Source organism: Plectropomus leopardus, chromosome 7 (genome assembly GCF_026936395.1).
Source record: "Plectropomus leopardus strain MGB_pleo_1.0 chromosome 7, ASM2693639v1, whole genome shotgun sequence".
In the NCBI taxonomy this organism is placed as follows: domain Eukaryota; kingdom Metazoa; phylum Chordata; class Actinopteri; order Perciformes; family Serranidae; genus Plectropomus; species Plectropomus leopardus.
In genome coordinates, this window is record NC_142182.1 from 28,375,482 (window position 1) to 28,399,517 (window position 24,036).

At 39.9% G+C, this 24,036-nt stretch overlaps 1 protein-coding gene across 3 annotated transcripts in view; it reads right to left on the reverse strand.

Moving 5' to 3' along the window:
* cntn1a (contactin 1a) overlaps window positions 1-24,036 on the reverse strand; it is a 98,722-nt gene that overhangs the window by 54,900 nt on the left and 19,786 nt on the right. The window contains exon 1 of one of the 3 annotated variants that reach the window (XM_088080369.1): window positions 8,792-8,930. The exons of the other annotated variants lie outside the window; for them this stretch is intronic. The gene's annotated coding sequence lies outside the window, so the exon portion shown is untranslated. Of the gene's footprint in view, window positions 1-8,791; window positions 8,931-24,036 lie in introns of those variants that run through there. 3 annotated transcript variants of the gene reach the window in all.

Consider the following 24,036-nt stretch of genomic DNA (forward strand, 5'->3'; position numbering starts at 1 on the left):
CATATGAATCCCTGTGGTATTGCAAAAAACATGTTTTGAGGTCACAGTGACCTTTGACCTTCAACCACCAAGTTCTAATTGTTTCATAATTGAGTCCAAGGGGACGTTTGTGCCAAATTTAAGGAAATTTCCTCAAGGCCCTTTTAAGATATCACAGCCACCAGAATGAGGCTGATGCAAGATCACTCTTTGACCACCAAAATCCAATCAGTTCACCCTTAAATCCAAGTGAACGTTTGTGCCAAATTTTATTGCATTCTCGAGAATGTGACGGATTGACAGATATTAACATAATGCCTCTGGTCGTGGCTATTGTCTGTGCAGAGGCATAAAAATGTCACTGCTTAGTGTCACCTTTCTGCATGTGTGATGTGGATGCCATATTAGAATCAACCTGTGCCGAAGAACATGACAGGCTTCAGCAGCCAATCCCTGCCTTCATGCTGATCACAAGCAGACGGTGCCGCCGCATTGTTACATCTTAACATCTTGGCATCTTCTGCTTCCTGTCAGCCTCCAAGGCACAAGCCCCTTGATATGTTGACGCCCGATGATTGACATTTCGACAGTTGCCAGAAAAAACCCTAAGCGCTGCTGGTTTAGTTGAGCAGGCACCTCGCCGCTTACTCACCAACCCCCAAGACGTTAATGCCACACCAGGAACCGCCAGCGCAGCACCAGCTCTCAGCCTCACGCCAAGCAACACAACATGACAATCAACAGCTGTCTGAGTGAGGAGCGCCGCCAGACAGGAGGACGAATGATTGTTCCTCCATAACGGTTTAGAAAATTTCATTTGGAATTAATGCATTGCTTCAAATTATTAATACTCCAAATTAGATTAGATTGAAGATGTTTCATGCATTATCTGTTGAATTTAATGGCATAGGTTCTCCATCACAGAGACAGAGATGCTCAGACTGTAGATTAACTTATACACAATGACAGTACTTCCAATGGACCAGTAACAAATCTAACTAACCAAATTGATCATTTCTACTGACGTATTGTCATAGAAAGAAAATGTATGTCAGCCTGCAGTTGACAACAATGTGTGTAAATTAATACCATCATTACCAAATCTTTTGACATTCAAAGAGCTCAATTGACAGCTAAATAACATAGAAAAAAATCTCATTTGCACCATGATTTATTTCACTGCCAGTCATTCCTGCTTTCAATGCCTTTCCAGTGCTTGGCAACCTGCACTCTCCTTCAGCGAACACTGAAAAAGAATCACAGACAAATCTAACACCTTCATATCTTCATTTACAGGTATTCCAGTTCTGAGCATCAATTCAATATTGTCCATTCATTCTCAGGTCTTGCTGGACTGGGGTGTGTTGATTAGAGTGTAATTGAACATGAGGCAGACACTATTGATTCTTTGTGCACAGCCTGAGGTGTCAGCTGGCGGAGACTCAGAGGTGTGACAGCAGGATTGAGATCTAAATGCCCAGTGGACAAATGGAGTCTTATTACAGAAAATGGATTATGACAGAAGAGAGTGCGTGTAATGGGCCGGCTTTTGCATGACACGAACAAAACCTACCTCTAAATAACCAAACGCGCTGACATACAAAAATGAGCTAAGACAAGCGGGCACTGTACACCACATGCACAATAAGTTGGGCATAATGTCCAAGCTGTACAGCTGCAGGAAAGCAATACAGAGGAGATTTCAACTTCACGCTGGCCTGTATCCTAGCAACACCTTTCAAAAGGAGCAGTTTAGTGTGCTGCGGGGGGCCTTTTGTGACCAGCAGTGAAACTATGCAAACACCATTTTTTAATGTGGAACAACGCTGCTGTTGTGGAACGAAGACCTATAGGCTGCTGTGCTCATCTATTACAGACATTCATCTCTTTGAGTCAGACAAAAAAAAAAAAAAGAAAAAAGAAGTTTAGAAAACTCACCCAACCTTTCTTCCATGTACTTTACTCTACAGCTATACTACCACTGTATCATTTCAGCAACTCATAAATCATAAATGATCTTAATAGATGCACTTAGGAGATTAGGGTAGACGACAAGGAGCCTCGTTATAGCGTCACAGTACATAGTGAAAGAACCAATCCCATCTAGCCCATTAAGGGCTGTCACTGAGTTGATATACTGTAAAACACATCAGACCAGCACCACACAGAAAGACAGCATGCTCTTATAATCAGTATTAATGGGGCCGTCCTACCTTAGCAGCCTGGATGCACGAGATGAGAGCACTCATGGTAAATCACAAGACCCAGACGTGACAGCCCTCAAACAAGGCCATTTCTTCTCCCCCATAAATCACACCCTGGACAGTGCCAGAGCTATTACAGCTTGTGGTTTGTTTTTTCTGGTTTTTCTTCAGGTTTTTTTTTAACCCCCCTTTCCCAGCTTTGCTTTGCCTGCTGAATTTCAATCTCTTCCTCTCCTGTTTTACTCCCCTTAGAATTCTCAGCTTCATTGCTCTGAAATCATATTACACCACGCACAGAGGCTGCTGGGGGCAGATTCTGCGATTTTACTACTGGCCAATACTGTCATTTGCACTTTTTATCTTGATCCCATAACCCCCTTGGGGTGCCATAGGATAAGTGAGAGTGAGTGAAACCCCTCCTTTTCCATGCTCGACCTGATGTGTGCTGCATAATCAAGTGGGAAACTTAATAGAAACGTCTTCTTTTATCAGCTGGGGCAGATCCAGTGATGTGGGGGGAGGAGAGAGGAAAGAGGATGGAGAAGAAGATGAAGGAGCGGTCAGAGCAGTAGACTTCAAAAACAAGATGTTGCAACCCCTACCCCCTACCACCACCACCACCATCACTCGTTTCACATGCAAACACAATCAACACCCCAATCAGTCATTAACCACAGATTTGCAGTAATCCTGCAAGGAGAAGCCAAGATGGGGTTAAAGCTGGATTGGTCTTAATCAGTTGGAGAAGCGCAGATGAGCGATGCTTAGAAACAGTCTTGTCTGAATGCCACGAGGATGCAAACATCTCGACCAGTAGAGACACATAGAGCTGTTTTCCTGCGCTTCTCTGTTTTTTATCGTTGTAAGTGAACATTGTTGCAATTTTCCTTAAATTTATAGACAAGACGATTGATTGGGAAAATAACAGGCAGATTATGAATCTACAACGAAATAATAAAAATAAATGCAGTAGAAGCTCTAGTGTTGTTGTTTTGTCCGTTTATGTAAAGCTGGAATGTATATATATAGATATATATATATATATATATATATATATATATATATATATATATATATATATATACATATATATAGATAGATAAATAGATAGATAGATAGATAGATAGATAGATAGATAGATAGATATATAGATATATATATATGGGTTGTGGACAAAACCAGAACACCTGATCATCTTGGGCTTTGATGAACACTGATCACTGAATGATCAATTAATGGAGACAACAATAAACAAATCAATCCAGAATAAAAAAAAAATGCCGGTTGCAGTCTTAGTTTTAGTCTTCCAGGCAGCTCTATTTTAAGAAGCAAATATCTGCCATAGTGACACTAACAGCCTCTACATATTTCCAAAATATTCTGCTGCATGGTAACAGCCAGTGTTCAAAATGCTTTTTTTTTGGAAATGTAGTTTGACATGATTTTCTGTTAAATGGAAAGCCAGAAAATGAAGAAAGCACAAATCATTTCACACCTGATGATATTAGACACCTGATATGACTACATACTGTGTTGCAGTCTTACTTTTACGTAAAAAAAAAAATAGCGCAAGGATGGGCAATTAATTAATGAAAATTGACAGTTGTTGTCCATTATTGTGGGATTTCCTCATGTTATGAATCACTTTGTTGTCCAAACTTGAAAAAGTAGATAAGAGCAAGTTTATTTCTGCTACAATTTGTTGTGTAATATTAAAATACCATCTCCAAAATAAAATGTGCCAGTTTCATTTCACTTCAAAAACATCATATTATGATATTCTTTGGGCCTATATTAAAAGATGAAATGGTGGGCATTTTGGTAAATGTTCTCCTTTGATTTCTGACCTGGAGTCTACTGAGAAGACTGATACCAATCTCATATCTGCTTATTAAATATGAAGCTAAAGCTAGCAGCTGGTTAGCCTAGCTTAGCATGAAGACTGGAGACAAAAGGGAAACAGCTAGCCTGGCTTTTTGATGAAAGGTGCTATATAAATAAACTTTGCTTGCTTGCTTAATTTTGGTTAGAATAAATTGTCTAATGACATTAGAACTTCACATTGTGTGGTTGTAAACATTATGAAGTTTAGCAGACCCTGAGTTTTGTTCTCTGTACCTTACAACTACATGTCTTTCTTTTATATCAAGATGATGATGAAATGAGACATTTGGAAGACGTGGATTTTGGTTACTTTACAAAACGGCTTAAAACCAACAAATTATCATTGGCATCTGTCATTAGTTTTCTTTGTAAAATTGCTGTTGGCATTAGACATTCTCACACTGAATTTTGGTCACCTGCCATCACACCCTAAATTTAACCAAATATCAACATCTAATTACATTGCTGGCCAGCTGTTTAGCTTCATATTTAGCAGACACAGGTGAAAATAAGATCAGTTTTCATCAAACTCTCACCAAGTAAGCTACTAAGCGTATTTGGGAGAGAGTCTGCTGGTTAATGTTGGATTTATTTATTTTTTCATATTACCCCATCCCCGGGCAGTGTATTGCTGCTTTAGGCACAAGCTGTGGAATCCAATCTTAATAAGGTATCTGATGACTACCCCCTCTAAAATCACACATTATGTGATACAACAGATAGGATTTAGTGTCATTACGAAAATTCTACTGGGAATAAACAAGAGACAGGGACAGGAATATTGATCCAGATTAAATGAAGATGAAACAGTGAGACACTGGGTCTGACATCATCTGAGAGAGGCCACAGTGACTTAGTCTGGTTTAGGGGCATTACTGTGCAATCTCTTTTAGGTTCTCTTATCCTGAGCCTGCTGAGAACGGTTGCTGTTTTTCTGATTCAAATTCATGAAATTACACACAAAATGCCTCACAGCTGCCCAGTATAACCAAGTCCACCGGTGGTCCACTGATGGTCCACGGGAGCAACTGGGAAGTTTTGTTTTTCCAGAAAGATTTCAGATGAGCACACTTGAAACCTGCCACAAGAGCAGCTCTGTCTTCCAGGCAGCTCTATTTTAAGAAGCAAATATCTGCCATAGTGACACTAACAGCCTCTACATATTTCTTTACAAAATATTCTGCTGTGTGGAAACAGCCAAAGTGTTCAAAATGCTAATTTTAGAAATGTAGTTTGACATGATTTTCTGTTAAATGGAAAGCCAGGAAAAGAAGAAAGCACAAATCGTTTCACATTTGATGAGATCAGACACCTGATATGACTACATACTGTGTTTAAACATAAATCCGAGGATGAAACACAAGCTGTGATCCCTTCAATTTTTATGCTGAATCAGTGTTACTTTACCACAAAGCAGTGGATATATATTGAGTCCAACTTGTGAATTATTAATAACAAAATTATTGATTTTGATTCCAAAATGTGCCCACTGACAGCCGGTGCGTCTCAGCTCAGAAACATGCACTCCTTCTATACTGCATCTGGAAAATAAGACTGGACTTGGCTACAGACGAACAGGTTTATATCTCCCAGAAGACCAACGGAATGATTCAATCAAATAAAGGATACAGACATAGGCTACCCAAGCCTATTACACAGCAGATAAAGCAGTAACCCCAAGACACACAGAACCAACACCTGCCGAAAAAGATCGGCACGCTTTGTGCTGCACAAGCCCCCTGTTGCTAAGCAGGAAATGGTTCAGCACTTAAGGGAAAAAAATAGTTTTTCAGACGGTAACAGCTTGATTTGGTGTGCAGTCAGAATTCACTTCTCACCTCTTCCTTTCAGCAATATAGGACAGTAAAAATCTGAGCCATCTAAAATGTTCCAGTTCCAGTCCAGTTCTTATTTTTCTTTTAAATGAGAAACTGCCCGTTAATAAATTATATTTCATTAATTAAGAAAATTGTACAGTCAGATTTAGCAATTATGAATGACAGGTACACTTCAAAATATGTTGCTGTCAAATGCAAGACCCCTGCAACAAGCAATCATTTTTGGAAATTTCTGGTCCACCTGCCATAGCGAGCTGTGAAATCAAGTATGCATTAATTTTTCATGCTGTTACTTGTTGTGTTTTGTGCAATCTAATGCTTATTTTTGTCCTGCAAAAAAAACACCTCAGTGCCTCCAGGATAGAGAGTATGTCTCAGTATGAAGTGCAGTATTATTCATGATGTAATCCAGCTGCAGATGATCCAGTCATGGCTCGTTCACTGTGTCAGTCTCGCTCTCCTCCCTCATCCTCTCTCTTTCTCTCACCCAACAGACACAGTCGTGCTAATGTAAGCCATTTATCCCAACCCCTGCAGTCAACACAATGCCCCCTAGGGCCACACAGGCTCAGCATCCTCAGCTGACCTGAATATCAATGACACCAGTCATTTAATCCATGAAATCTGGAGCTGGACTGCTGTTTGAATTACATTAACCTAAAATCAGGCAGTGTCTAACTAACTAACAGATAGAAGGGCAATAAAAGACATGTTACTTAAATCCTAAAAAAAAAAAAAAAAAAACAGAACTTTTGTCTTTAATGTCACATAGCTTGTTAACTGGCAGGAAATGAGGAAACCATCATTTGATGACAAACAGAGAACACCAAATGACAGCTGCTAAATTTGATATCAGAAGTCAGTAAACGGTTACGCTATCTAAAGTGCTTTTTCCATTTCTGTAACCACTTTTGAGCTCAAACCACACAGCAGAGAGCCTCATTTTCACCCACTGGATGTTCTTGTTGGTTAGTCTTCACAACTAAGTGATGTACTTAAAAGAAAGAGGTCACAGCAAAAGTCATTAGAAAAAAAATGTAGTTAAGGAAATATGATATATATTCATTTACAAATGTAGATATGCCCAAATATCATTAAATAATAAGTAAACTGAATGAAAAGAATAGGAGGAAAATCTAACATTTATTTGTATAAACTCTAAATCCCCCTAAATCTTTCACCAAAGGGCTTGCCCTAACATTAAAAACAAAACAGAGAACATACAACTCTAAAATAAGCCTGCCATGAAAATCCAAACCAAAACTAATCTCTTAAGGTAGCGGAGATCTATTGGTCCAGCCCAGCCACCAGATGAAAAAGTTGGTATAGTTTGTCTCTGCACTCCAATGACACAATGGTTTTGTACATTTCATACTTACCATGTCAACGTTATATTAAAGTAGTTCTGGTACATGTATTTGACCTAACTTTGTTAAGGTGAGGGAAATGATGAATGGTGTGATATCTATAGGCAAGACTGCTGCCAAGCAGCAGACCTATGTTTGAGACCAAAAACCAGCAAAACTAGTTGTTTTTACCAAGACATTGGCAGAATTACAACCCTGTGTTTTTTATAGTAAGACATCTGCAGCATTTACAGCATTAATTTTGCCTTAAAAAGCAGGTATTTTAAGCCGAAATATGATCTTATCCTAACCATAATCAATTTATTTTTGAGCCTGAACATAAGTACACATTAACCACAGTGTTGTTGAAATGTAATAAAATGTTATGTTTCATCATATCTGCTACATAATAACCTCCAAATGCTACATTTCAATGATTTGCAGAAATGTGCAGTGCTAACATTTTTTCTGGTGAGTGGGTTGATTAGTTTCGTCAATCTATGTTTACCATATATATTAAAACAAACAAATACAGAAGGCACACTCATCTGCTGCAACAAGCAGATACAAGCTCTGCTCCACTAGCAATGGGAAAGCGGTCTATAGCCTATTTTTTAGCAGGTTACCTGTGTTTGAAAAACTCCGGAGTACAAGTTTATTTTGGTGGGAAAGGGGTATAAGAGTGCCCTCATCTGTTTGCCATTCGCACAGTATCACCGAAATCTCTGTTACAACATAAAATCAGTTTGCAGTTTATTTTTATGCGTCAGGTGATTAACTGAACCACAGAAATACGTTGACCTTTCAGTGCAACAGCCACAGTGGAGTGTGATACATTCTACAGTGGGATGATACTCAAGAGAAAGCTCCCACATGTGAAATACTATATGTGTCTCCGTGTATGGAAAGTGTGTCACATGATTAATTGTGCCATATAGGCAAAGGTCAGAGGAGACTTGCTCTCTATAAAGAAAGAGTGCTCAGTCTAATTACCTCATAACACATCTGTCCAATGAAGATATTAGCCTCTATAGGAGAGTCGTGACATGCTTTCACTGATGGGCTTACACTCTTGCTAAGTGACAGAGTGCAGCTTACACTTGATAGCAAAGCTGTACAGATAACGAAGAAGAGTATATATATATTGCAATTAGTGCATCTGGAAATATACTGAGAAACAATCAATACCTTCAGATTGCACAAAGAAAAGTCTCAGAGGGAAAGTGTGAATGCATTTATTCTGCACTGGGTAGCTACAATAAGTAGCAAACAATAGAAAGATTAATCTAAGTCGAGCCTTCCCCACAACATTTCCCATTCATCCCCTTATTGGATTAAAGGGTGTGAATCCAACATTAGGCTACAGATTAACTTGACAAACGTTTAAAAGTAATCAGAAAATAAGCCACAAACATCCTGCTTAATTGTACAGTCAAGAAGAGGAGGAGGTTACCAATTAGTGGGAAACCATCACCACACAACGCTACAGTTCAAACAATCAGGGCATGGAGAGTGTGTTGCAACTCTGCATGATGCTTACCTTGCTGTGAAGAGCTATCATGCCAGTGGCTATGTGACAAGATGAGCTACTTAGCAGCCCGTGTCCCTATCCCCTCCAACATGCCTAGCCTGCCAAGTGTCCTAAATACTCCGCTCCATTGTCTGCCTCCGAAACTAGCAGTGCTGCTGGATGGAAGCACTCTCTCCAAGGTGCAAAAGAGGAGGGAGGGAGGATGGGAAAAGAAAAGGCTAATTCCCCAAGCAGGACAAGGAACCATGCAAATGGGACGCCACTGAAGAAGCCTCCCCGCAGTGAGAGAGCTCCACAGAGGGGTCTTCTTTCGTCACTGTGGCCAGGCTGGGGGTTTAATCTTTTAAGCCCTCCCACCCCACTCGCACACACATGCAGAAACACACCAGCCCCGAAAAGCCAACATGAAGACACACACACAAAATTTCACAAATAGCACCCCTGTTCCACCCCAACGTTAACCCCACCCTCTCATCATTAGCCTGGCAGGGGGCCAGATGTATCATCAGTACTGTCATAATCATCTTCTACTGTCGCAGTGAAAGCTATTTTCTCCTGGAAAAGATGCCCATTTTCTGAGGAGCTGAAAGAGCCAACAATATGCATGCTTTGCAAAAACCATGCAATTCAGTCCGAGACCATCAAAGTTACGATAAGGCTGTTGCTGTGATATGGATTGCTAAAATGAAAGTTGATATGGTTCAAATCCAAAACACATTCTGAAGTTAATTTTCTTCAGTCTTTGTATTTCCCTTCTCGCCTTCTTACTAAAGAAAGCCAACAATAATTGGGGTTTTTTTAGGTTCGTTTATCTCATCTCCTTGAATAAAAGGTACTAGCAAGTCTACTTTTATGTTTTGTTACTTTTATTAAAAATGCACACACTGGATATATCAAAGCTTTCAGTTCTTAAAGTAACAATCTGTCCCCGAAAGGTAAACCAAAGACAGTTAACCATTACAGGTCCCATATTATGCTCATTTTCAAGTTCATCCTTGTATTTAGGTTTCTACAACAACATGTTTACATACTTTAATGTTACTGCATTAAAGTAACTGCCTGAATATAGCTTGGGTCTGTGTCTGTCTGAGATGCTCTGTTTAAGCACCTTGTTTCTTTAAGTACTATTCTGTGCTCTTATTGGTCAGTGTTTTCTGGTCTTGGCATCTCTGCAACAGTTTTTGCAGCCTAGGAAATGATTGTAACAGCAACAGGTTATGCCTTTATAAAGTATAGTTGTGACATCACAACTTCAAGTCCTGACGCCTCATTTAAAGGCACAGTTTGTGAATACGGACTGTCTGCATTTCTCTGTGGATTGAACATTTTGGTACTTCCACAGTATTTATATAGCACCTATACCTGCTGTATGCTAAAAAAAGACATGAAAATCTGACTTTTGACAGTATTGGACCTTTAAATTATAAAACAAGAGAGTTAGAGTAAAGCTTAAATGAGAACTCAAGAGCCATTAAACAAGACACTGAAGCCTATTTCTCTCTAGTGGAGCTACTTATTTTCTAACAGCAAAATAATTATATATTATTCAGCTGCTCACAGTTGTGAGTTTTATCCTGTTCTCTAAAATGAGGTTTAAGTGGCGTCTGCTCTGTTCTGAGGACAGGAGGCAGCCACCATTATACAGATTCTCCCATAGTGCCTTTGGATTGCATTAACTCCAAAAATGCAGAGCAAGTGTTGCAGGGATTTGGTAGAGGGGCCACTAGAGCAGATTTGGGAGATTTGAGGCCTTGTATGAATTTCACAACAAATTCGGCTGAGTTTCAATAAGCTTTAGATCTGCATTAACATATGGAGCAGCATTTTTTAAGCAAATGATTTTGTATTGCTTGGGCCCTGCGCAGCCAGATTTTGACACCATGATAAATTACGGGATCAGGCTAAAAGAAACTAAAAAGGCTTTGTGCTGGGACAACAAAACACAGAGCAATGAATTGATTAAAAATTATTGGATTTCATGGTGTTTAATCATGCAGAGGTCTAGATACCCTATCTATCTTACTGGGACATTAACATCCCGCTGACACTCTAAGGGAAGAAAATACATCTGAATTGATCTTGATTGACTATATAAGACTTAAAGGTCCCACTTATGTTATGCTCATTTTTGGGTTCATACTTGTATTTTGGGTTTCTACTAGAACTTGTTTACATACTTTACTATTGAAAAAACACATTATTTTCCTCGCACTGTTTGCCTGTGTATACCTGTATTTATCCTCTATCTAAATTGCTTCGTTTTAGCATCTGTTCCTTCAAGACCTCCTGCTGGAAACAGTCTGTTCGGTCTGCTTTTCTGGGTCTTCCACATCTGCACTCTTGGTGTCTGTGCACTATCATTGCAGCTAGCCAAATGACAAAACATTCAAACTGGAAATACAAAGGGACCCATTTAGAATGTTTATGTTTAGAGTTTTAAACAGCCCATATATTATATTTGTGACGTCACAACTTTACAGAAATCCTTATTGTTTAAAATCTCAGTCTCTGAATACAGACTGTGTGCGTTGATACTTTAATACTTTTAATTTATTTATTTAGTCCCTTTATCTGCTTCACATGTTAAAAAATACGTGAAAATCTAACTTCAAACAATATGGGACCTTTAAGTTATGTCCTGGTTGGATTAAGAATGACCCAGAAAGGACTGAAGAATTACAAAATACAGTAAAAAGAAGATCCTCTAGTATTATCTAAAGCTGTGAGTAACATTAACTTTGTGGGTCATTCAACTTACATAAGTGATTACAGAAAATAAAAGGGATTATGGAGAGCAAGTGGTGAGAGCAGCGTGTTTCAGTAGTGAAAGCAGATAAAGTTGTTGCATTTGTACTAAAAATGTACCACATGAAATCTGGAAAGTACAAATGTCTGCACTTAACCTCCAAGTCATCACAGCTAATGGATTAGGTCAAGAGAGCTGCAGATGATGCTTGAGACCAAATCCAAGCTAATGGCTTCCATTTAGAGCAGCCGGATAGGACACTTAAAAGTCAGGTGAATTTGTGCAAAGAAGTACAATTTCTCCCCTTAAGCAAGCACTCAACTAGTGTTCATAAACCACGAGCTTCCTGGCTAATCAAAACCAATGCAAATCTGTCAGAAGCATACAGCATGTGGAGCAGGGCACAGAGTGCAGTGGCAGAGCATAAGGCTTGTGTCTGGCTGGCTTCATTGCTCTGGCTTTTTTCTTCCAATGTGATTTGCCCAAGACTACTGACTCAGCAAAATCCCACCACTGACAGGAATAAAAGAGGATCATTTCCTCCCTTCTGTCTATGTTACTGAGCTGCAATACACGCAGTGTGGGTAGATAAATTTGTGCTGTTTCACAAAACCACTCTGACCATGACAGACAACAACACCATTTACAGGTAAATGTTGGTGTTTGTTTCAGTTAGACGTAGCTCTTGGATATATATGATTTGAAGTACCAGATGGGTAGAGATTGCTTTATTTTTGGAGCGTCTGCAGCTCAGAGCTTACAGTACATCAGCTGCATTTTAGATTAGATTTTAGAGCAGGACTGATTGGATTTTCTCAGACTAACAGCAAAGCTGAAGCTTTTATAAGTGGGTTGTGCTATGTTTTTCTCATATTCTCTTCTGTTTTGTGACCAATTTTAGTTTGGACAAAAATTTGATTTGTAGTTAATTTTCCCCATCTAATTTGAGCACATGAACAGAACACAAAGGAGACTGGACACACTCATAAAAGGAATATACACTCAGTTTTAAATCTGCATACAATCTCCTAAAACAATTTATAAATCAAAACTAGAATTACTTTAGTTTTTTGGATATAAAGTGTTATTACTTTACAGTATATGCTATTAGACATTGGTGGGAAATTCTGTCATAATTTGCGTATGAATTCTTAAGTTATGGCTAAAAACACCTTTGTGAGGTGACAGTGAGCTATTGTTGAGTCCAAGTGGACGTTTGTGTCAAATTTTAAGAAATTCCCTCGAGGCCTTCTTAAGATATTGCATTCAAAAGTAAGATATGGATGCGATCACAGTGAACTTTACCTTTGATCCCCAAAGTCTAATCAGTTTATCAATTAGTTAAAGTGTATATTTGCACCAAATTTGAAAAAAATTCCCTCTGGGTGTTTTTGAGATATCACATTCACAAGAATAAGACAGATGCAATGTCACAGTGGCCTTGAAGTTTGACCTATGACCACCAAAATATAATCAGTTAATCACTGAGTCCACGTGGAAGTTTGCACCAAATGTGAAAAAAATCCCTCAAGGCATTCTTATGATATCACATTCACGGGAATACTGACCATAAGATGGACAGTAAAAAAGAAAGAGAAAAGTAAGCAACAGCTATCGCTGCCCTACACCTGTGCAGCATGGTCGCAAAAATAATGAATAAATAAACAATAAAGATTTTAACAGCAGCACATTGTGTGAAAGTGCGCAGAAAGCATAAACAGTAAGATTCCAATATCACACTTGATGTGCATGAGGAGTTTTTCAACTTGGGTTTTTGTTCAAAATATTGAACAGGCTGTAATTTGAGATCATAAGCATTGAAATTGAAAATCACCCACCATTCATCAATTATCTATTTAGAGGATCTATCAGAAAAATTAAGATCAGCTGCCAAATGATTGTGCGTCTCATTGTGCAGATAAATAAATCTCTAAATTGTACACACCTTTTGCTCCAATGTAAATACAGTTTAAACTAAATCTGCTGATAAAATGAACCAGATTAAACTATTTAACACTGATGGAAAGCATGTGAGCCCCATTTATGATAAATCTTTTAGCCTTCAGAAATCTGCCATGCCCTGGTGTCTGCCCCCTATGATCACATTTGATGTGGTGTTGCATGTCGGCTGTATAATGAGGAGACTGCATGCATGAAAGGAAGAACAGAGATACATATTCAATGACACAGCTCATAGCTCTTATGAAGAATTTTCTGTACTCACATAGACTTCCTACTGTACAGAGGTTTGGGGGTCTACAATCGTCTTGTTCAATCTTTTCATTTGCCTTCTTTCATCCATTGTTCAACATACAGTTGTTGACTATGTTTAACTGCTTTCATTCTCAAAAACATCCTCTTTTGTTTTAGCTCTGAGATGGTTCATATAGATGTGGAAGTGCAATGTGTCCTGATCAATATGTAGTGAACTGTAACCTATACTACAGGTTAAGAACAGGTCAGTGAATCTGAATGTATTCACGCATGAATAAATTAACTTGCATAATGTTATTAGGGCTTTACTGCTGCTGTTTATGGTTGATTGCTAATAGGACAGACACGACTAGAGTCTCTTAAAGGCTCGAGCTAAAGCCAAAGTAAATTGCCCCTGATTGTCCAGATCTGATCCTTTCTTTGTCTAAGCCTTTTATTGCTGCTCAATGAGTCAGTGGAAGAGAATAGAGGCAGAACAAGCTGGCAAACCTGTGACTTAGGAGAAGAGCCCCATTTGGGCGCAACCTGCCCAAAAGAGCTTTTGTGTGCACGTTAATATGAGTAGAGCTGAGAGGTTTGAGTGAATGAAGCTACCTTGAAAGGCGTTCAGCTCTCATGGCCAGCGCTTTTTTTGTATGTCAGCTGGGGAATGAGGTAGGGAGTACAGCACAATTGGACTTTGATTACTTGATAGGAAAGACCAAATTCAAACAACATCTATCAAAGCCCCTCAAGTTTTTCTTCCAACAAAATCCCCAATGAGACAGCTATCAGAGTGCTATGTGATTCTGCACATTTACATGTTTTCTGTAAAAACAGGAAGCTTTTTGTGGTGACAGTATAAATGTAGTTGCCAATATGATATTACATTCAAACATGGTGGCTGAGCCTTAAAGGCTAGTGCATGCTAACAGTGCAAACAAGCCAATCGGGTCTGAGGGAGGGGAGGTAGGTGTTTTGCTTTCACAGCAGTAACAGTGGAGATTAGCTCAGACTCACCAGGGCAGCCTCAAGGGTGACAGGGACTAGAGGAGGTGTGGGCACTATATATCCACAGGAACCCCCAAATTCGGTACAACCAGAAACACAGCGACAGCCCATAACTGCACACTGGTCAGTACCTGGCTGAATTTATAGTCATGGGTAAGGGACATAACAATTTGAGACAGCATTTCACTGGAAAAATCAATAAACACTTCTGGGTGAAAGATAAGTTACCAACATTTTTTTTTTCATCATTTCCAGGAAATGACTCACATGAAGAAAAGCAAAGAAATACCTACAAATTAAACAACTTGTTTGTCATTGTTGAGTCACTTAAGTGCCATATAGTAGGTGACGAAAAAGGTGTCAAAGGTGAAGAAAAAGCTTAAGCATGTCTTTTGATTTCATGACATCTATAAATAATCCTGATATTAGTTTGAGAAAAAAATGTTTAAAAAAAAAGCATGGCTAAGACTTGTTAAGAATTAAACAGTAACTTTATTATTACTATGATCACCTTCATCGTGAGTGTGTGTGTGTGTGTGTGTGTGTGTGTGTGTTTGTGTGTGTGTGTGTATGTGTATGTGTGTGTGTGTGTGTGTGTGTGTGTGTGTGTGTGTGTGTGTGTGTGCGCATGCATGCATGTGTTAAGTGTTTTGATCAAATCTGATTGACAGTTATCTGGTGACATTAGCAAGCATCCCCAAAACTACCAGTTTTAGATCCAAATATTGCTAAACACTTACTGGTGTTTAAGTCACATCACATTTTCCTGACTAGGTAAAAAGTAGTTGGTAACAACTTGCAGAGCCAGGCCCACAGGAACTGCACCAGGCTTTGAAGCCAGTTTTCATGATGGCCAAACAATGGCATAACAACTTCCAAGTCTGTCGCATGATGCCATTGGGCCAAAACAGACTTTTTCCAATTGACTTACATTTTGAAAGAGACGTCTGTAAATTAATGGATGCATTTTTTTGAGAATCACAACCCTCTTGAAATTACTTACCTCACCATCAAATTTAATCCATTCAGTCTGATAACATTTCAAAAGTTTAGAGAAGCCACACAATTAAATAATTTTATTCCCATCTCAGTTAACAGGGGAGTCAACTGGCGGAAGTCTCCAGTGCACTGTGCCCAATGATAGGGAAGCAGTGCTGATCATCCGGGTAATTTTATATGCAGCAGTTGAACATTTTAGTTTTCATGCAACACTGAACAACTTTCATAGGAAAGCATGCCCCCCCCACACCCCATTACTTATAGTAAGATGATAAAGATGATTAATTAAAAAATAGGTTTCCAGGCCATTTAATGGGCACACACATTTGGAAATTTCAAGTTATTTGACCTTGGGTTACCATTGAATTCACTTTTTTCCCCAAAGTAATTTATTTAATATTCACTTTGCTCATTTGCTTAAAAAGTATCCATCGATTATCATAGCCAACTGATCATAACACCTTGGGCTTTCCCGACATTTTCCAAAAGCACAGAGAGAGAGTGAGCCTGAATTCTGAGGGAGAGGGGGAGCATGTCATGCTGCTGTTGATGGTACAAGTCCAATGACATAAAATTATGCACAGAAAGTCATTATATAAAGGTCAGAGACTCACATCATATGGTGTTACTGTGTGAAGCAGCTTCTGAGCTGGAAAAGCACTCACCCCGAGCAACATTTCCAAGCCTGTTCGAACACTTAAGGTCTCCAAACACAACATACATGGATGAACAATGTACACACACACACACACACGCACACACACACACATATATATATATATATGTATAGGGCACAACATCATCACAGCATATGTAATGAAGCTAGACATCTACTGTTTGCTCTACTAGGCTACACTGGGCATATAGGACAAATCCCTCAGAGTTGAGGCTTGATATGAATAAATCACACACAGTACATGAGACACCTGACACAGAAGTAAGGCACAAAAAAAGAATGAAAACAAGCAATGAATATTTAACCGACAGCTGCCTCAGTGGCTCAAACATGTACAAGTAACGCCTCAAGAAAGGAAAATGTCAACATGACAAGAATCAGAAACACTTGCACGATGCTCTTACACACACAGAAAAGAGGAAACATCAACAGGGACACAAATACTATAATATCCACCACCCCGTCCTTATAACGACCTACAAAGTAACAGACATATGTACAGTAGAGGGACCACATACACACACATACACACACACACGATGCTTCAATAGGTTCATCCTTCCAGTGTGCAGCACTGCAGTGTTGAGGTAGGACGTTTCATTCTGAGAGGCAGATAATGAGCTATTCCCTCTGCAGAGGACAAAATCACGAAGCCAGCAGAGTTGAGCTGTGCTGGAGATAACACACACACATACATACAGCATACACACATACACACACACACACTTTATAATAACCCAAGAGGCGCTACCAAACTTCTTAACTCGCGGCCCTGCTCTGGCTCCTCCACACAGCACACACACACAAACCAAACAGTGAGCCCACTCTGCCACCCACCTCTGTTCTCGAGCACACAGCCCTGAGGTGCCTGCAGACGCAGCCCAACACGCCTGCAGCCGCAGTCCCCTTAGCGTTGACTTGGCAGCGGTGGAGCCAGCTGTATATCTCTCTGCTACAGTGTGCCTCAGGATAAACTGCTAGTCTGCTCGAGCTGGTTAGCAACCGCTGTCATGGCATCCTGCCCCCTTCTATCACAGGCACTCAGTGGCACAGGAACCCCCTCCATCACATGCACACACACAAATGCACACTCACATAAACATTTAGCTGTCAAATCGTAGGGCTCCCCAGCTGTGACCTCACATCACAGTGGAGGGGGAGGAAAGAAAGCATGAGGGTGATGAGAGAGAGATACAGAGAGGGAGGAGGGGGGTTGGGGTTGCATATGTGTTTAGCAAAGAGAGGGTATGGCCAGAAAGCGTGGCGGCCACATTTGGGAGGGAAAAAAAATAAATAGTATGGATGCATGATATACAGCATATCCAACCAATAAATTCAATAAATTATCAGCCAGTAATGAAGAATTTATATTATTATGTATTATTACGATATTGAAACTTTAGCCAATAAATAGCACCAATAATACAAAGCTTTTATTTATAAGGGCAGCATCTACACACCATGATACAGTAGGTGAAGGTACACCTTTAAAGTTGGTTTGAGAGCCACCAAAAAACATAGAGAAGAAAAAAAAAAGACAAGCACAGCTTGTTGAGTACAGAGTGAAACATGTATCGCTGGTGTGGAAGTCTTTTACAGTTTCAGAAGAAGACACGATTGCACCGAGGTTCTGATCCCCAACTTCCCGCTAGATCAGCAAACTTTCTTCTGCCAATAAACAGGGTAGACACAGCACTAAAGGACCTTTCCTTGGAGCACTAGCATGAACTAACACATGAGCAGCTCATATCCAACACCAAGCCTTTAAACGGTCCCAACAAAGTCACACCAAAAAGGTCCGACTCTGTCACTAAACCCAGTAATAACTGCTAGGTAACGCTAGCCGTGTGACAGATAGTGCGGGCGGACTCTTGACAACTTATTCCCAGCACAGAACCCATACACCTGCAGCAGTAGTCTCCCAGTGTCTCTGGTGGAACCCGGAGGGACTTAATTTAAGTGTTTAACTATTCTTTGTAGTTGTCATGTTAACAAAAGTGTGCAAGGGTCAGGGCTATGGAATATAAAAAAACAAAAATATTGATTTTTGGGTTGGACTTTTTTTTCTTTTAATATGTTTTTCCTTTTTTTCTTTCAGTTGTTGTTGATTAAAATTTTAAAAATCAATAAAAAAAATAATTTTTTAAACATACAACAAAACAAAATCAAATAAAAAGTGAAATTACTGGTTAGCTTATCCATATCAGAGAAGCAGGTAATTATCGGTCTTCTGTATCAGCTGAGTAAATATCAGTCAGTCAGTCATTTTCTGTAACCGCTTGTCCTCGTAAGGGTCGCGGGGGGGCTGGAGCCAATCCCAGCTGTCATCGGGCGGAAGGCGGGGTACACCCTGGACAGTTCGCCAGACTATCGCAGGGCTGACACATATAGACGAACGACCATACACACTCACAATCATCAATCATCAATTAACCTGAGCTGCATGTCTTTGGACCGTGGGAGGAAGCCGGAGACCCCGGAGAGAACCCACGCGGACACGGGGAGAACATGCAAACTCCACACAGAAGGGCCCCCGCCCGGACCGAACCCCGTTCCAACCGGGATTCGAACCAGAGACCCTCTTGCTGTGAGGCAACAGTGCTAACCACAAAGCCACCGTGCCGCCCCCGAGTAAATATCATGCATCCTTAAATTATAACAAGGAAGAAAAAAATTAGAGGTCCATACAGTATGTGTCATGGGAGGAATGCCACTGTGAGGAGAAGAAAAAGAGGAAGTAATACAAAAAGTTGCAGGGTTGAAAACAAGCTGTGAGAGGGAGGGAAGGAGACAATTTAATTTTGATAGCTGTGAGGGCTGCGTCCGTTCTCTCAGCTGGAAATAAACATCACAACCACACTGGAGGAACAGCAGGAACTAGCAACAATGAAGCAGCTGAGAGACAAACAGCTGCCAGGCTCACTGCCCTGTTGCAATCTCAAATCTCACAACCTTCATCCCCTCGTTCATTCTACTTGTGGATCAACTCATATTCACTCCCCCTTCTTCTCACCCCTCCTTCCTGTTTTCCACCCTCTTATCCCTCTTTTCTGGCCTTGTCTTCCAGTCCTTTTCCTCCTCTTATATTCCATCTTTACACTCCTCCTCTCATCCATAATGGATAGTTTGGAGATATCCGCTTCCTGTAGTGGGCCCCGTGCCCCTGGAGCCAGTCAGGCTGTATTGATTCCTGCACCAGAGGAGTCATCAAGGCAAAGATAATAAGGTTTAGAGTCACACTGAATTTTCTGCATCCTTCCCTCCCGCCCCCTTGGGGAGACTGTCCATCTTGTCTTGTCCTCTGCTGTCTGTCCTGTCCAACATAACATGCAAACAAATCCAATTAACAAATGGATTTATTGGTTAAGATTGGGAATTAGCCAATCTGGGGGTGTATCTGAAAGTATTTATGCGGGATTAAAAAAGGAGAGTAGGAGCAAGTCTGAGCAATACAGAGGAGTCTCTGGTAAATGTGTGTGAAGATTTTTGTGTGTGTCATTCTTATCCAGAAGGCAGTGGACTGTATTACACAACAGTAAACACAGAATAAACACACAATTTTTTCAGCTAGAAGAATGTGCCGCATAAATCCTGTCTCCTCTTGGTGATCTGTGTGTTGCCAGACTCTGACGCATGTTGTGCCACTGGGTGCTACATTAAGTCTCATTAGACTAGATATCCGCCCTATGCTGTGGCTGGCCTGCCCCTCCTTTGACCCAGGCCGTCATATATAGGTCAATATTGGCATTCAAGTGACTGACATGTCTCACACACACACAATGCTGCTCTTTTTAGGACTGCACTAACAATTACTTATGCCCTGCAGCATTAGCACACAACAATGTCCAGTACAATGGGGATAATCCAGAAATGTGTTGTTCACTTAAAGCAGCACCTTCTATGGAGTTAGGATTCCTCAGAGGAAGGGTCAGCAAGCTGCTCTCAGTGCTTCAATAGGCATCGCATCTTGAGGAACATGGGAGGGCGTCATTAAATGGGGCAATTTTCATGCTCGCTGAGCAAAACACATACAATGTAAAGTGGGCGGCTAGATGCAAAGAGACAAGAGGAAATATGTCAAAAAAACAACTTTTCAAGCCAGTAGGATGAACCTGGAATGTGATATAAAGGCAAAGCTAGACTGACGTTAGTGGAAAGCAATAACATGATAATCTATTTGTATACTGCGTCTCTCCACTGTAACAGTTGGACCACATGAGCAGGGGTCAGATATATAGATGTAGTGTCTGTATCTTTATATTACAACAGTGATATGTTCAGCGATTTAGTAAATTTTCTGGAAACCATTTATGATTAAAACAACAAGGCAGGAATAAGCATGGGTCAGCATTTGCAAACCAAAACACTTGCACAACAACAAAACAAACTATTTTAAATATCTACCTCAATATCATGATAAAAATGACAAATATAACATGGTGTATTACAATTATTGTTTTTGGAAACGTGTTAAATAGGGGCGTAAATCACAAGTTTTATCATGATACCATACTATATTGATTCTTTGAACAACATGATGTTTGCTGATATCACAAAATCTGCCACATTGTGATTTTGATTTAGTTCAATTCAGGGGCCTGCAATCAACATGAGACAATATCAGTAAATATTCTCATTGTTTTTTTTCTTGGCTGCTTATTATCTGCATGGCCACTAGCATTGTTTCAGCGTTTACGCCAGAAACACACCATGCAGTGGTACAGTGCGGCTCCCTGTAATAAATACATTTTTCTACAGCTAGGAGGCATGTCCGTGTGTTCACAAGACTCACAAGACTCGCTGCTACAAGTAATACTATCTCTCTTTTTTTCAAAGATTTTTTTGGGGGGGTTTGCCTTTATTTGAGACAGGACAGGTACAGTGTGAAAGGGGGTGAGAGAGTGGGGATGACATGCAGCAAAGGGCCGAGGTCGGAATCAAACCTGCAGCCGCTGCAGCGAGGACACAGATACTGGGCGCTCCTACAAGTAAAACTATCTTTGCTGCAGAATCACACTGCCGCAGCTTGGGGCAGCTGCTGCAGCTTTCCATAGCCACGGCTGACCTCTAGTACTCACTTCAAACATACATATAAACACTTTACTCTGTAATATCTACATGTAGCTGTTAATGTTTTGTTGCCATCTTGTCTCTGTCCATTGTTTTGGTTTTATTTTGTATTGTAATGTTTTTTTGTGCAGCTGAACAGGAAACTGTAGAAAAACCCATTTTTAACTGAGTCAGGCCAGTTTAAACTGTAACATACCTAATTATACTTTTAATTCCTTTGCTGTATCAATAAATAAATGAAATGAAACAAAATGATAGCTCGCTGCAGGTCATACTTCACCACAGTTTGTGTATTTTTGGCATAAGAAAGGAGGTGTGCTTGAGCAGAGATGGTGACACAGACATGCCATTGGAATTTCAAAATAAAGGCATACCTTAAGGATCCTGATATGTATGTATCAAGGTTTTCACTTTGCATATATATATACATATATGGATTGATATATCAATTTATTAATCAACAATCCAATATTATTTGATATATCATTAATATATATATATATGTATGTATCATTACACCCCTAATATTTAATTACTGATTCATCTTTTGATTATTTTCTTTGCTTGTGTTGTGCTTACAAACAGTCCAAATCACATATTAAATATAATATGAAATGCATGAAGTGTTCACATTCGAAAATCTTAAACTGCTCAATTTTGCTAAATTGTTATCAAACAGTTGTAGATTAATTTTCTGGTGATTTGCTTTAAATGAGATTATAATGCACAAACAAGCAGAATGATTCACTGTTCTCTTGCTGAGCTGCAACACTCAAATAAGCTCAGAAAATCCTATAATTTAAATAGAACACTGCCTTAAAGATATACCCATACTGAATTATTTATTACAATATTGATTTATGGCTCAATTTTACTTCTTGGATTGTCCTCCATGTGACAAATTTGTGTAAGGATTGAGATTGAGCCAAGCTGGGCCTGTGTGAAACAGATCACTGGAGCCAATACTGGTGACAGTTCCAGTGACATTTTTGCAGCATTATACTGGGCTGTTACATCTATGTTCACAGCTTTATGCAGTATTCATAAGAAAAGGCTGCCCACATAGTAGTATCTCTAATGATACTCCTGACTTTTATTCACATCCTAAGACGCCCACGCACAAAGCAAGAGACCCTGAGGAGCCAGCCGACGGTTCCCATCGCCTTCTGGCAATGTAAGCCCTAAGATATGAGCTTTTTTCTCTGGAGTGGAAAAATAGGTCTGACACTTAATTAGCAAACAAGGTCACAGCACAGAGCCCAGGTCCCATGTTTGTGTCTCCCACTGTCCTGGAGATTTGACACTCTCGCCCTCTCACTTCCTCTCTCTCTGCAGAGCACTCAGATGCAAACATGCTCAATATAAACAAACATGATCTCATTCCCTCCAACAATAGTGTATGGAACTGAACACCAGGCTGTCTGTTAATTATGGCAGTACATCAAAGCATTAAGTCTAATCACAGAAAACACTGTCCATTACCAGCTAACTGCCCACTCACTTCTTTTCCTCTTCACATGCAACATCTCACCTCTGGGATATTGTGTCTTCATTATCTGCGCCTACTCAGACAACTGTTTGAACAAACTGCAGGTAAGAAGATTTCAGCAGAGGAGTCTTTAAGTGGGGACTATTAGCAGCCACAGAGCTATTGTATATGTGAATTGGCTGTAATCTTTACCTTCCTCCACAGTGCTTTGACACACAATCAAACCCAACAATCCTCCTCAAACTCCTCCATGTTCTTCAGCTTTGTCAGACAAATCCAGCAACTCAAGGGTGAGTGAGTGTGTGGGTGGATGTGTATGAATAAGTAGTGTGTGCGCTGCACTGTAAGTGCAAGTCAGCTGAAGAGTCCAGTGTTTCCTTGCCTCAACACTTGAGTGGACCTTTCTACCGTCAGTTATACTGATTGTAAAATGGCAGTACATTTTTTTCCTTCTAGCACATGAGAATATAATGACCGAGCAACAATGCAAGTCAGTGATGGTCACAGGCCAAACAAGATGCTTTTCACTGTGTGAGATACAGCAATGTCTTTGTGGATGTGGGCGAGACACCAGCCACTCATTTACATGTATTAATGAATTCACATGTGTTAGGATACACAGAGCAAAGCCTGAGAAACAGAATCCATCGGGAGATAAATCAATGTTTGTCAGATAAATCTGAGTCCAATCACACTGATTTGTTAATACTGTGCAAATACCTTGGTATTATGGCACCACACAATTAGGATGATAACAAAAGAAGCCTCCTTTCCAATGCTGCTATTTGTGCTCTTTCCCACTGTTTTTCAAAAAGGCATGTGCCACCAAAAAGATAATTAAGTTTAGTGTTATTCTGTTTTTCTTATTGTCAACAAAGCCCATGAAAAGCCAGAAACCAACAATGTTTTCAGCATCTCAGTTCTGTCCAACTACCCCAGCCTGTCTGTGGCTCTCAGCCCTGAGCATATTCATTCTCACTTAAGAAAAGATTGTTTAAAACTGATCAAAAATATAAACTTTAATGTGAAGCCCTTTGCAGTTACACATACGCACATACGTCAAGATGCTT